This window comes from Callorhinus ursinus, unplaced genomic scaffold (genome assembly GCF_003265705.2).
Source record: "Callorhinus ursinus isolate GAN/ISIS: 27379988/994484 unplaced genomic scaffold, GSC_fseal_2.0 scaffold82, whole genome shotgun sequence".
NCBI classification, from domain to species: Eukaryota; Metazoa; Chordata; class Mammalia; order Carnivora; family Otariidae; genus Callorhinus; species Callorhinus ursinus.
Genome location: NW_027397144.1, coordinates 3,196,231 through 3,210,605, shown reverse-complemented (window position 1 = coordinate 3,210,605; position 14,375 = coordinate 3,196,231).

Here is a 14,375-nt window from a genome sequence, read left to right as displayed (position 1 = left end):
CTGAGCCCCTTCCTCGGCCCAGCCTGCTTCCCTCACTCTCTTTCTCCTGAGAGTCGTCCCCCCAAATTAATGGGCATCTGGGTCCCTGCCTCAGGTTCTGTTTCCAGGCAGGTGTGGTGGACTGAGTATTTGCCGTCTCCCCAAATTCCTATGTTGTAGCGCTAACCCCCAGTGTGATGGTATTAGGAGGTGGGGCCTTTGGGAGGTGATTAGGTTTAGATGAGATCATGAGGGTGGGGCCCCCATGATGGGATTCGTGTTCTTCTCCAAACAGGTAGAGGCCAGAGCTCCTGCTCACCCCCCCTCCCTTCCTCTCCCCCTCCCTCTCTGTCACACTCCCTCCCTCTCTCCCCCCTCTCTCTGCCATGTGAGAACACAGAAGGTGGCTGTCTGTACGCCAGGAAGAGAGCTGCCACCAGGAACGGAATTCGCCGGCACCTTGATCTTGGACTTCCCAGCCTCCAGGACTGTGAGAAATTCATCTGCTGTTGAAGCCACCCCCCACCGCTTCCCCATCTATGGGATTTTGTTATAGCAGCCCAAGCTGAGATGGTCACCTTCATAGTAGGCAAAGCCAGCCCCTCACACACCAGCTGGAACGCAGTCTCAAAAACTGAACCCCGTTCCCTCTGAGCTCCAAACCAACCTCCCCCGCCCCACAATTTCAACTCCTATTTCAAATCATATTGTACTCCTGTCCCTCCAGCCTCGCTTCTCTAAAATTCCCCCTTGCCCTCAATGTCCAAGATGATCACTTTTGATTTCTAATTATTTGTCTGATCAGTAGTATAGTCACATGTTCAAAAAATTTTAAATACACAAAGAGGTATTCTTTGAAAGGTTTCCCTTCTTACCCCAGGCCCCCACTGGCCCAGTTTGCAAACCCCCAACTGATGTGCATTATTACCAGAAGCCGATACATCTTTCTATAGTGTCTTTATGCAAGTACAGGCAAATATGAATATATTTTTCTGCCCCCTTTTTACAGAGGAGGTAGCAGACTCTACATTCTGTTCTACACAGAGAAATCTTTTAAAAGAACAAATCGGATTGTTCTCCTCTGTTCCAAATTCTCCTATGTCTCGATCTGGGCATCTTGGGCAGGGCAGTTCTTCATGATGGGTGACTGGTTGTCACAGTGCAGGATGTTATGTGTCCCTGCTTCCATATCCAAATCCAATAAGCAACCCCAGGCATTGTGACAACACCAAACTCTTGCCTGTTTCTACCCGCAACGTGAGGGGTGGTAGTGCCCCTCATTGAGAACTGCTGTAGCTCCATCTGACCTTTCTCGGGCCCTACCTCCCTTGTGCTCCCACCACTCTGGCTGTGTTAGCCTCATCACTGTTCCTTGAATACCCTAGGTGTGCTCCTACCTCAGGGCCTTTGCACAGATCATATCTTCCTTCTCCTTGGAATCCTCCTCCTTAGTTACCCCCATGGCTAATTTCCTTCTGATCCTTGTTTAAATGTCACCACTTGAGAGAAGGCTTCATTGACCACACATTTAAATAAACTCCCTCACGCATCATTTTCTATTGCTATTGTAACAAATTACCCTAAAATTTAGTGGCTTCAAACAACAAATATTTGGGGCACCTGGGTGGGTTGGTTAAGCATCCGACTCTTGGTTTTGGTTCAGGTAGTGATCTCAGGTTTGTGAGATAAAGCCCCAAGTCGGGCTCCATGCTCAGCATGGGGTCTGCTTGAGATTCTCTCCGTCTCCCTCTGCCCCTCCCCTGCTCTCTATCTCTCTCTAAAATAAACAAATCTTTTAAAAAAATATTTATTATCTCACAGTTTCTGAGGACCAGGAATCTGAGAGTTGCTTAGCTGAGTGGTTCTGGGTCAGGGTCTCTCACGAGTTTGCCATCAGGATTTTGTTGGGGCTACAGTTATCTGAAGGCTGGGCTGGGGCTGGAGGAGCCTCTTCCAAGATGGTGCACCCACATGGTTGTCAGTGGGGGGCCCTTGGCTCCTCACTATGCCGACCTCTCCAGAGGGCTGCTTGAATGCCCTCACAACATGATAGCTGGCTTTCCCTAGAGCAAGTGATCCGAGAGAGAGAGAGAGAGAGAGAGAGAGGCTGAAGTTCTGCCCCATTCTGTCACTGTGTCATACTCTATTCATTAGATGATGGTCACTCAATCCAGCCACACTCAAGAGTGGGGTAGATGGGGCTCTGTTTCTTGAAAGAGAGAGTATCAAAGAATTTGTGGATGTATTTAAAAGTCTTTTTATTGTGATAAAATTGACATATAACATTTCATTTTTAAAAAATATTTATATTTATAAATATTTATTTGAGAGAGAGAGAGAGAGCATGAGAGGGAGGGCAGAGGGAGAAGGAGAGAGAATCTCAAGCCGATTCCGTGCTAAGCACCGAGCCCGACGCAGAGCTCGCTCTCCCAATCATGACCGGAGCTGAAACCAAGAGTCGATTGTTCAACTGACTGCACCAGCATTATACATAACATTTCAAGTGTATAACATAAGATTATATACATATATATAGTGTGTATAATGATTATATACATATTTATGTCATGATCACCACAATAAGTCTAGTTAACACCCATTACCACAAATAGCACCAATTTTTTTTCTTGTGATGAGAACTTTTAAGATCTTCTCTCTTAGCAATTTTCAACTACATAGTGCAGTATGGGTAACTATAGTCACCATGCTGGGCATTCCAACCGCAGGGCTTATTTATATTATATCTGCAAGTTTGTACCTTTTTAAAAAAAAAAGATTTTATTTATTTATTTGAGACAGAGCACAAGCAGGGAGGAGGGTCAGAGGGAGAGGGAGAAGCAGACTTCGCGCGGGGCAGGGACCCCGATGCGGGGCTGGATTCCAGGACCCTGGGATCATGACCAGAGCTGAAGGCAGAAGCTCAACTGACTGAGCCACCCAGGCGCCCCTGAAAGTTTGTACCTCTTGGCCACATTCACCCATGGGTGAAATGGGCATGGGTGGACATATTTTAAAACCACCACATTCTACTGAATGATTTCTTCTCTTCCCATATTAAAAGGATACATATCGCTCGTTATCTTATTTGGGGGCTCTCTCATCTGGCTACCGTGTAAGTTCCCCAAGGACAGAAACTCTCCTCATTGTCGCCCAGCACAGAGCGGCTGCTGAATAAGGAGGTTTTAGTTGGCGCTTCTTCGAGGCAGAGCCTGAGGTGAGGATTTAAAGGCAAGTCATTTATCTAGGAGGTGACGACCCCAGGAAGCACCACTGGGGGAGCTGGTAAGGGAGACAGCTGGTGACTGACGGGTGTGTCATCCAGCCCGTGACCTCTGGCAGGCGGTGTCAGACGTTGCCGGGAGGTGAAGGAGACGCCCATTTGTCCACCACCTCCGGGCAGCAGAGGCGATCCAGGGTAGGGGGACCATTTCAACCTACCACGCTTGGGCCAGAGGGGCCTTCAAGAGCTTTGGAGAGAGCCCTCCGGCCATGAGCTGCTGCAAATGGCAGCAACTGGACCACAGCAGGAGCCTGCTGAGTTGGTGAGGCTGGAGGGATGTGAATGGGGTATCAACATTCTGCTTCAGCTTCTGCTACAACTATTAGTTGAATAATTGAATACAGATTTTTCAATAGTTCCCCAGCGCCTACAGGACACTTTGGAGTTGGCACAGAGAAGCACTGTGACCCAGCTTTATATCCTGATGCTACATCAGGGGTGGCACACTTGAACATCTACAGAGGCTACTGGGCGGGAAAGACAAAGGGCAAAGCCAGCTGGGGGCGAGAAACAAGAGGTCCTCCTGGACTTCCTTTATTTTTCCTCTTTTATATAGAGATGGGAGTATGGCTGGATCTTGCTCTATTATGGAGAAAGCAGCAAACTGGGAGCAAAATGGTAAAATGGTAAGGGACCCTCAGCACAGTGTTGGGAGGCAGTAGGAACTGGTGGGGACTGGGGAAGATAGGAGACACATTCCTGTTACGCTCTGGTCAGTTACTGCCTCGTGGGACGGCAGGCCCTGGGTTACCAGGTTTTCTGGGTTTTATAGAAGGGCAGAAATCTGGATTTTTATGTAAAATCATTAATTATTTAAGCCTGGGAAATCAACCCAAATATTTCTTAAAACAAAGCATACCCATGGACTGGTTTTGACCAGTTCTCACCCTCTGTGCTAACCTCCTGGAGCAAGTTACAGCTCCAAGAACCTGGCATATCCTTTAAAAACCCCAAGCCGTTGCACGCATTTTTTCTCTCTGCCTGGTCTGCCATCCCACTCTTATGGAAAACTCCTATTCATCCCACAAAACTCTACTCAGAAATTACTCAAAGCAGAACTCCCCTGGAACTCCTCCTAAGCATTTTCTTATTTTGTTGAGTAGATTTATTTGTTTCTTCCTCCCCACCCCCTCCCCCACCCCACAACTGACACACGTAACCTGTGTGGCCTGTGGGGGGCCAGCTCTGTGAGTCTTGTTCAGCTCTGGGTCCTCAGGTTCAGGGCCCAGCACAAATAGAGCTGGTGGAAGCCACTGCCTTGTCATGCCCTATCCTGTTATCTACACCCCCAGGGGTATAGTGAGTGTGTGTAAACTGGCTCTTCGTGAAAAATTTTAACAATGAAAAAATGTGTAGCATCTGCTAGTTTCCATGGTGTGAATACTCCCACTGTGGCGGACTTCAGGCCATGAATGTGAGGTCACTTCACATAGAGGAGGAAAGAGATGCGTGCCACATGAACCAGCTCCGGCTCAGTGGGGCCTGCATTCTTACCTTCCACCTCCCAATAATGGCCCCTCTTGCTTCAGTGACAAAATAGAAGCCCCTCCGCATCCTTTCTCCCCAGAGTGGCCATAACCGTCTTTGGGTTTTTTTTTTTTTAACTTCTAAAAATCTTTTTTACTGGAACGTGGTGAACATACTTCATAGTGTGCATAGCATGAGCATACAGTGCAATGAATTTTTTTTTTTTTTTTTTACCAGGCTCCATGGCCAGCGTGGAACCCAATGCAGGGCTCAACTTGGGGCTCAAACTCACAATCCTGAGGATCAATACCGGAGCTGAGGTCAAGAGTCGGAAGCTTAACTGACTGAGTCATCCAGGTGCCCCCAGTGCAATGAATGTTCATAATGAATGTTCCCGTGTTACCAGCACCAGATCAAGGATAGGATCCCAGCCCCCAGAGCCCCCCGCCATGTTCACGTCCAGCCACTACCCCCTTGCCCAAGGATAACCATTATCCTAATTTCCATTGTCACAGAATATTTTTGCCTGTTCTAGAACCTCATATAAATGGAATCCGGCAATGTTTCTTCTTCTGTATTTGCTTCTTTTTTTAAAAAAAAGATTTTATTGGGGTGCCTGGGTGGCTTAGTCGTTAAGCATCTGCCTTCAGCTCAGGTCATGATCCCAGGGTCCTGGGATCGAGCCCCACATCGGGCTCCCCGCTCCGTGGGAAGCCTGCTTCTCCCTCTCCCACTCCCTCTGCTTGTGTTCCCTCTCTCGCTGTGTCTCTCTCTGTCAAATAAATAAATAAAATCTTTAAAAAAAATAAAAAACATTTTATTTACTTATTTGACAGAGAGAGAGCACAAGAAGGGGGAGCAGCAGAGGGAGAGGAAAAGGCAGACTCCCCACTGAGCAGGGAGCCCGACGAGGGGCTCGATCCCGGGACTCTGAGATCCTGACCTGAGCCGAAGGCAGACGTTTAACCAACTGAGCCACCCAGGTGCTCTGTATTTGCTTCTTTGCTCCAATATTTTTTGTGAGATTCATCTGTGTTGTTGCAGGTGGCAATGGATTGCTCTTTTTCGCTGCTGCGTAGTATCCCATTGTCGGACCATACCATAATTAGTCTGTCTGCTCTACTCTTATAGGCATTTGGGTCATTTCCAGTTTGGGATGGTTTACCGAGGAGCGGAACCGCTCCGTCGTGGACGAGTGGATAGTCAGCTTTCGTAGATGTAATGAAACAGTTTTCCAAAATATTGTCATCCACCCTCCCACTGCCAGCGTGTGGGATTCAAGCGGCTGAGCCATCTTCTTAAAATGTACATCAGACCAAAAGCCTTTAATGATTCCTCGTGGCTTTTAGAATCAAGACCAAAGTAACTGCCATGACGTTTGGCCTCTGCTGGCCTCCTCCACCGCGCTGTCTGCTCTTCTTCCTTTCTCCTGGCTCCTGGTCACGTTCCCTGACTGTGCCCCGAGCTGGCGTATCTTGGGGACTTCCACTCACTGTAGTCTCTCCCCAGAAGGCTGCCCTTCCTCAGGGCTCACCAGCTACCTTCTCTGTCCCCATAACTCAAATCAAGTGAAATGTCTGGAAGACACCTTTCCCGACTTCCCTCCTGATCTAAATTAGCTCCCTGGTTATTCCTGTAGCTTCCTGTTCTTTTGCTTCAAGGCATCTATCACAGTTTAATAATGACAAATTTGTGTGATTTGGCTATTTATTTCATCTATGCCTGGGCATCAGTCAGTGTTCTATTCCCTAACCGGGGTTGCAGGTATACGGGTGCCTGGCTTGTGAAATTATACATTTGAACACACATATAGCCCTTCAGCCCCTGTTAGGCACTGTTCTAGGCATTTTTCAAATATTAATTTATTTAATTGAAGTGAATTAATTTCACTTTTCAAATATTAGTGAAAATTAATTTCAACTTTCAAATGTTAATTTATTTCATTGGATCCTCAATACAGCCAAGGCACTTATTATCCTATCGATAGATAAGAATATAGAGGTACAGAAACACCATTCCCCCCCAACCTCTTCAGAGGCTCGGAATCCACTCCTGCATCCTCCATCTCTGACCATCTGATGCAGGAGGAGAAGGGGTAGTGGAGGATTTAGCAGGATAATTTAGGGTCTTGTGCTGGAGGTAGAACAGTCATTTCCTCTGTATCCCATTGGCCAGAACTCAGCCACGTGAGCCTGCCAAGCTATGAGGGAGGCTGGAAATGCAGTCTTCCTGTGTGTACAGGAGGAGGAAATGGGTTCGATGAGACCATGGTTTTGTGGTCACCATATTTCATGAGTGCCTACTAAGTGCCAGTTACTTTATCCATGTTCTGCTGTTCAGTGCTGGAAAGAGAGGGGGAGGGAGGGAGGAAGGAAGGAAGGAAGGGAAAATAAAAGAACAAATACATAGTAATAACCTTTTTAAAAATAAAATTTTAAATTAGTAAACATTTTTTAGGGGTGCCTGGGTGGCTCAGCCAGTTGCGTGTCTGACTCTTGATTTTGGCTCAGGTCATGATCTCAGGGTCATTAGATCTAGCCCCGCACCAGGTTCTGTGCTCAGCAGGAGTCTACTTGAGATTCTCTCTCTTCCCCTCCCTTGACCCCTCCCCTTGCTCTCTCTTTCTCTCTCTAAAATAAACAAATTCTAAAAATCTTTAAAAAATAAATTAGTAAAAATTGTTTAAAATTTTAAATAGAAAAATTTTGAAATAAAGTATAATAAATAAAGTGATCACACGACATGTATGCATGGAGAGAGGGTATGGGGTATGGAGTGGGGATGGCACTGTCCCTCTTTATGGGGCCAATAGTCCGGGATGGCAGAGCCCATTCCCAGATGAAGCAGATTTAGCCAGCAGGGTGAAATACCAACTGCTCCCTGGAATCCATTCTCCTCTCTCCTTTGGGTATTAGAGTCTTCTCAGTTTAGCTGGGCACATGGCTCTCCTGTCAGAGACTACATAGCCCAGTCTCCCTTGCATCTTAAGTGTGGCCATATGACTAAGTTCTAGCCAATGGGGTATGAGCGTCAGTGATGTGTGCAACTTTTGGGTATGTCCTTCAAAGAAAGCTTTTGCCTTCCACTTCCTTTTCCCTGATTCTCCTCAAAACTCCAGAAGGAATCCGTAAGTGATTAGATGGCAAAACTCTCCCACCAGCCCTGGACTTAGGCTAACCTCTGGACACATGAGCAAAAAATAAATGCTCATCTTGTTATAGCCACTGAAATTTTGGGCCTCTTTGTCACAGCATCATAGCTTGTGCAGGACAAATGCAACATCAGCTCTCTCCAGGCTAACTGCTTGGTTGCTGACCTAGCTCCTCCATTCCTGTCACCACAGTACCTCTCTCCCTCTTGTGACTCTGATGTCCTGCACAAATCTTCCTAGGTTGTGTCCTGAGTAAACACCAGTATGTGAGAGATGAGAGTCAGATAGAGAGGTTATGTTCAGACTTCATTTGTTCAAGATCCTAATGCTCTGGGCTTACCGAACCTTCTATTTCAATCACCAACCTACAAAGTCTAGGCTCATAGAAGTCTGATGTTTTTGTTTCCCTGGCATCCCTTTTCTTTTCTACAGTTTTCCTTGGAGGAACCACCTTTAATCCCCTTTTGGTCAACGTGGAACCCCATAGCAGGGTCAAATCCCCCTCACCTTCAGTGATGAGTATATAGTCCAAGATAGACCAATTAGAACATTTCCCCCTTCCTGGTTGGCCCAGGGATGGATCTACTCAAGATAGTAGATGAGAGACAGTCCTTAGACTTTTGCTGCAATTGTTGGGAAAGAGATATTTTCTGTCTGCCATGGTTGCTAAGTTGTTGGGTTGTAAGTCAGGAATGCATGGGACCATCTCACCACCACTTGTTGAGAGCTGGCCTGAGAGAGAGGCTAACACAGAGGAAATATGAATTAGGAAATGGATGGAACCAGACTCCTGGTGACATCATCAAGCACCTGGATCCAGCCATGCCTGAAGTCATACTGCTGTTGTACTTTTTCAGTGGTATGAGCCAATGTCTTCTCTTTTTGAATAAGTTATGGCAACTAAGGGTTTTCTTACGTGCAAACAAAAAAATGTTCTGGCAGCTGCGAAGACTTCACCTCTGACATCACCCAAAGGTGATAGCCCAGTGTTTACTCCATTAGACTGATCCTCCTCCTCCCACTCCAGATCTTTCCTTCTATAAAGGAAGAAGAAAAGCCCCACTCAAGCTAACTTAAGCAATAATAATAGTCACCACCTTATAGAGCAATAAGTTCAGAGTCAGGGCAGCTCTTGGGTTGATTAATTCAGTGACCCAATGGTGTCAGCGATTCAGGTTCCTTCTGCCCTCCCCACATCTTAGCTTTGTCCTAAGGCAGGCTCTCTTCATGGTCCAAAGACAGATTCTAGAACTCCAGGCGTCATGTGCAGAAAATAACAGATTCCAGCAGCGGAAGAGACCATCTCTTAAATGTGTCTCTTTTCAAGAGGAAGGAGCCCTTTCTTGGTTCTCCCTAACCTGAAATCTGTCACGTGCTGTCTTGGTTTGGGGTTCCTCCAGAAGCACACTCAGAGACACAACTAGAGTGCAAGCAGTTTATCTGGGGAGTAAATCCAGGAAACACTGGTGGGGACAAGGGAAATGATATAGGAAAAGAAGGGCAAGGGATGCAAGGTGTAAATAAGCAGTTACTGCCAAGGGCACCTGGGGTCCAATTCCACTGGGATACACTGCAGAGACTATGTGGACACATACGTCTGAGATGTTCCACCCAAGTGGAGCGGGACCTGCAAATGGAACCTCTGGTTCCCGTCTATCATAGACTGAGGGCCGCTCCCAGGGTCACTTCCGACCTGTCCCCCATGTGGATCAGGAGAAAACCCCCAGGTAGAGAGCTGCAGGTGATTAAGAATATTGTCAGCACACACTTGCGCAGCGGTCAGCAAACTCTGTAAAGGTCCCGGATATAAGTGTTTTTTAGCTTTTCAGGTGGGACAGTCTGTGTTGCAACTAGTCAGCTCTGCCCTTCTAGTACAAAGAGCAGCCTGAAGAAGAGATGTAAACAAACAAGCATGGTTGTGCACCGATAAACTTTATTTACAAAGACAGGGGGCAAGCCGTACTTTGCCCACCCCCGGGCTGGAACAGCCAGCACTGAGTGGATATAGCAGGATGCCCACAACTTCAGGTGCCATGCCCCAGCCAATCATCAGTGAGGGGAAGGGAACGCCCGATGGATCTGGGCCAATCAGGGCCCACCTTCTGAAGCACATGACAGCTCACACTGCAAATGGATTGGCCACTTCATCTTCCTAGATAGTCGAGGGTCAGGGGCATTCAAGGCCAGGAGGAGACGCCAAGTGCTCCCAGTGTGGAGGCCCACAGAGCAGGTACCGAGCTCTGAGATTTGGTTTGTTTTTTTTCTGCATGGACGGTTGATGGCTAGAGCAGGAGCCTAAAACTCTCACCCTGACCCAGACACAGGCCTGTCCATCCCGCTCAGGTGGGGCAGACCAGACACTGGGTCCATGTGGGTTTCCCAAGGCACAGAGGAGCTGGAGAAGAGGGAGAGGAATTGGAGTGTGGTCTTCCATCTCATTAGCTCAGGTCCAGGACTTCCAGGCGGAGCCTTCCAGACAAATCCTTTCTTCCTCTGAAAGCACATCTTCCAATATCTGCAGTCATTAAGCAGAATGAGGCGGGTCTGGATGTGCCGATTTGGGGAGGGTATCCAAGCTATATAATTAACTGGAGAAAAAGCAAGTGTGGAACAGTGCGTCTGCAATGATCCCCATTTGTGAAAGGCAGAGGATATTCATGCAGATGTTGGAGTGTGAATACAAAACATCGGGGCGGATACACCGGGCAGGTCTTAGCAGGGCTATATGGAGGCCAAAGGAGGAGTGGCACGGAGAGGGACTCAACGTGCTCTCCCTTTGACGGGGCTTGCATTCTTTTCATTTAATCACGAGCGTGTATTGCAAAAAAAAATTCTACTCATTCTCCCACCCACTCATGCTTTGTTGCTGTAGAGATGGGAAAGAGGTTAAAGAGGGAATTCCATGAGCTGGGTCTCCCCCTAAGCAGACCCTAAGACAGGGGTTTAGATGCAAGCAGTTTAATCTGCAAGGTGATTCCAAGAAACACAGGTAGAGAGGGATGGGGAGTGCGGCAGGAAAGGGAAGACAACCAGTACAGAGTGTGTTCTTGAGCAGGTTCCCAATGTGGTAACTGGGATGCAGTTCCTCTGGGGACCTCCAGGAGACAGCAGAGAGCACATACTTCAGAGCTCCCCAAAGTGGGGAGAGAGCTGGAGTATTTACCCTCCAAAATTATGTCTCTTGTTGACGATGGTCACTCCTGGGAGTGTCCGCTCCCAGCACTTCCTGCCTGCAGACCCTGCATGCTTATATAAGAGCCTCAGGCAGAGAGACGCAGGGGTGTATGCGCCAAGGGGGCGTATCATGTCAACTTGGCTGGGCCATGGTGCTCAGATATTTGGTCAAACGTTATTTGAGAAATTTCTGAGACAGTGTTTTTTGGGGGTGAGATTAACATTTAAACCAGTGGGTTTTGAGGAAAGCAGTTTACCCTCCATTGTGTAGGTGGGCCTTATCCAATCAGGTGAAGGCCTCTAGAGGACCAAGACTGCTGTCTCCCAGCAAGGAGTTCTGCCAGCAGACTGCCTTTGGACTCAAACTGCAACTCTTCCCTGGGTCTCCCGCCTTCTGGCCAACTCTGCAGATTTGGGACTTGCCAGCCTCCACAACTGCAAAAGGCAATTTCTTAAAATAAATCTCTCCATATACATATGAGAGAAGTCGCCTTTGTGAGTGACTTGCTTTAAGTTTAAAACAAAGGAAAGTCAATTTTGTAAATAAAGGGGAGCACCTCTGCAATGGCGCCTGGTAACTCTGTGTGTGTCTCTATAAGCCACACTGGCAAAGGCTTGAGCTGCAGCAAATCAGGTCCCTGTGGTTTCGTGGTTGTCTTGTCTTTTTTTTTTTTTTTTTTGAGTGTGGGATACGGGCCTCAGGGGGCTCCTCCTTTGCTTTTCATGTAAGTAGCTGTCGGAATTTAAAAGGGGTTGGTTGTGTTTTTTGCCCTCACACCCATTCTCCATTATTCCTGATCTGCTTCTGTCGAGTATGGGTTAAAATAGTCTAGATGCAGCCTCCCAAACTCCCCACCCCTTTCTCTCTCCGTGCTCTCTCTCTTGCTCTGTCATCTGCTGGCTGGACAGAGAGGGTCCCCCCGAGGGCTCTGAGGCACTGGAGGAGGTGACACCATGGCACAGAGGGTGTCTGGTTTCCAAGCGGAGCAGAGCTACATACCATATCAGTGAGAAATAAGTCTTTGGTGTATTAAGCCACAGGGCTTGGGCATTGCTTGTCACGGCCACTAGGGTGTACTGATTCTGACTAATACATCATTTGAACTTGTTTAATCCTCCAACACAGCCCTCTGAGATAGGTTCCCTTGTTATCCCTGATCTATAGGTGAGAAAATGAGGTACAGAGAGGGCCAGCCACATCCCCAAAGTCACACAGGAAGTGAGAAGGTGAGAATTCTAACCCAGACCAGTTGCTTTCACAGCCCACTCTGACCCTCCATGGTAACCTGCCAGAAGGTACGGCTCAGGGCAAAGACATTTCCCCTCCCTGGGCCCTGAAGTCCCTCCCCTACACTGGATTTCCTGTTCCCATGTGTGTGTGTGGAGGGGCGGGGGTGCAGTTGCAGACCGCAGCCTTGAGCCTTAGTATGTCCTCCCTCTTCTATCAGGGAGGGCTCAGGTGTGGCTTGACCTGCCCCTCTTCTTCTCAGAGAAGCCCACCCTGAGATGATATATGAGGGACTTGGTACAGTGCCAGCACCTAAAAAATTCTCAATAAGTGTTTGAGATTATTATCGTGGACAGTGGTGGGCACTGGCCAAGAAGCAGCTCAGCTCAATGGCTAAGCCAGACAGGCTGGGTTCAAATCCCACCTCCACCATTTGCTAGCTGTGTGACCTTGAGTAAGTCACTCCACTTCCCTGTGCTTGAGTTTCCCCATCCATAAAATGGGACTAACAATGCTATCAATTTCATCGGGTTATTGCAAGGTTGAGGATATAAAAAAGATGCTCCAACAGTCCCTGCCACTGATGTTAGGGTTTACTATTGTTCTGATGCTTTCCCCTATTGGGTCTCATTTCCTAGGCCCCTAGAACAGCTCTTTCTCTGACCGGAGCCTCCCCAGAATGTCCACTACCTGCGAGACTCCCCTGCCTTCCCCCTTCCCTGGCTCCTGGCTGCTCCCCCAGTGCCATTCCCTCCCCTCTCATTTGCCCCTCAGCCCCAGGGTGACCAGAACCCCTGCCTCATGGGACAGCTTTCTAGCACTTTCCCCTTTTTAAGAGATTGACTGCAATTTCTATAATAACATCACATTAGCTAGAAATTAATGTCCTCATTAAGACAGCAATTAGGCACATTAGTGCGGCAATAAAAGAGAAGCTTATGAAATAATTGCTGGTTCCAAAACGCCTTTAATTTAGTGTTTTATATTGCGCCGTGTTATTAATTTTTTCCCTCGGCAGAAGATAATAAGAGAAACATTTGAATTGTGGGAAGGTTTAAAATAAAAAAAAAAAATTTTAAAGGCAAGCGATGTTGATGCCTTTAGGCAGATGATCTTTCTTCTCCCCAAAGTCCCCAGTGATTCCCAGATCCATCAGATGATGGCGGGTGATGGAGGTGGGCGGAGGCCAAGCCTGGAGTCCAGAGGAGGCTGGAGCCAGGCAGTCTCTGATCCCAGAAGCAGGAGGAGTGATGCCAGGTATCTGTGCTCTGGAAAAGAAATAGCTGTTTGTTTGATTTGTTTTCCAGTGGTTTCCATCTCCAGAATTCAAGTACTTTTAGCAAATGTTTCCTTGGTACAGAAGTAGCTCCATTGCTAGCTATAGCAGGAGGTTCCCAGCCTGGTGAAGGAGACGGATGTATAGATGAGAAAACGCCCCGATAGCCTGGGAACGGCGCTATTTTTCAACCGGTAATGAAATCACGGATCTGGGACACGCTCATGCATGGACGGTGAAATCACCGGGGAAAGGGCAGATGAGGAGTATATTGGTGGAAGTTTCTTTTGCCCCCATCTGAAGCCCCAGGCCAACCCTAGCATCCCTAAATGTGGCGCAGCTGGACATGAGTGGCTCCTGGTGGGAGCAGCAGAAGTACCCAGCACCACTGAGTGTCTTTGTCCCAAATCTAGAATCTTCCCTTAGATGTCTTGGGTTGGGTTCCTTCTAGAAGCAGACCCCGAGACAAGGGTTTGAGAGCAGATGCAGTTTATTTGGGAGGTGGCCCTGGGAAGCATGGGGAGGGGCCTGGGGAAGTGAGACAAGGAAGGGAAGGAGACAGTTTCAGGTAGTGGTAAGTGCCGTGAATAACAACCACAAAAATTAGAGGAAGGAGTTGATGACGTGCCAGAAGGCGGCATGCCTGTCTGAGGCAGGGATGGCCTCTTAAAGGAGGAGACACATGAGCAGGGACATACGAGGCGAGGGAGGGACCCACGTGAAGATCTAGGGGAGGAAGTTTCAGGCGGGAGCGTGGGTAGCAGGCACAAAGGCCTGGAAGTGGGTACAAGCTTGGAGGGTGTGAGGATCATCTGTTGTG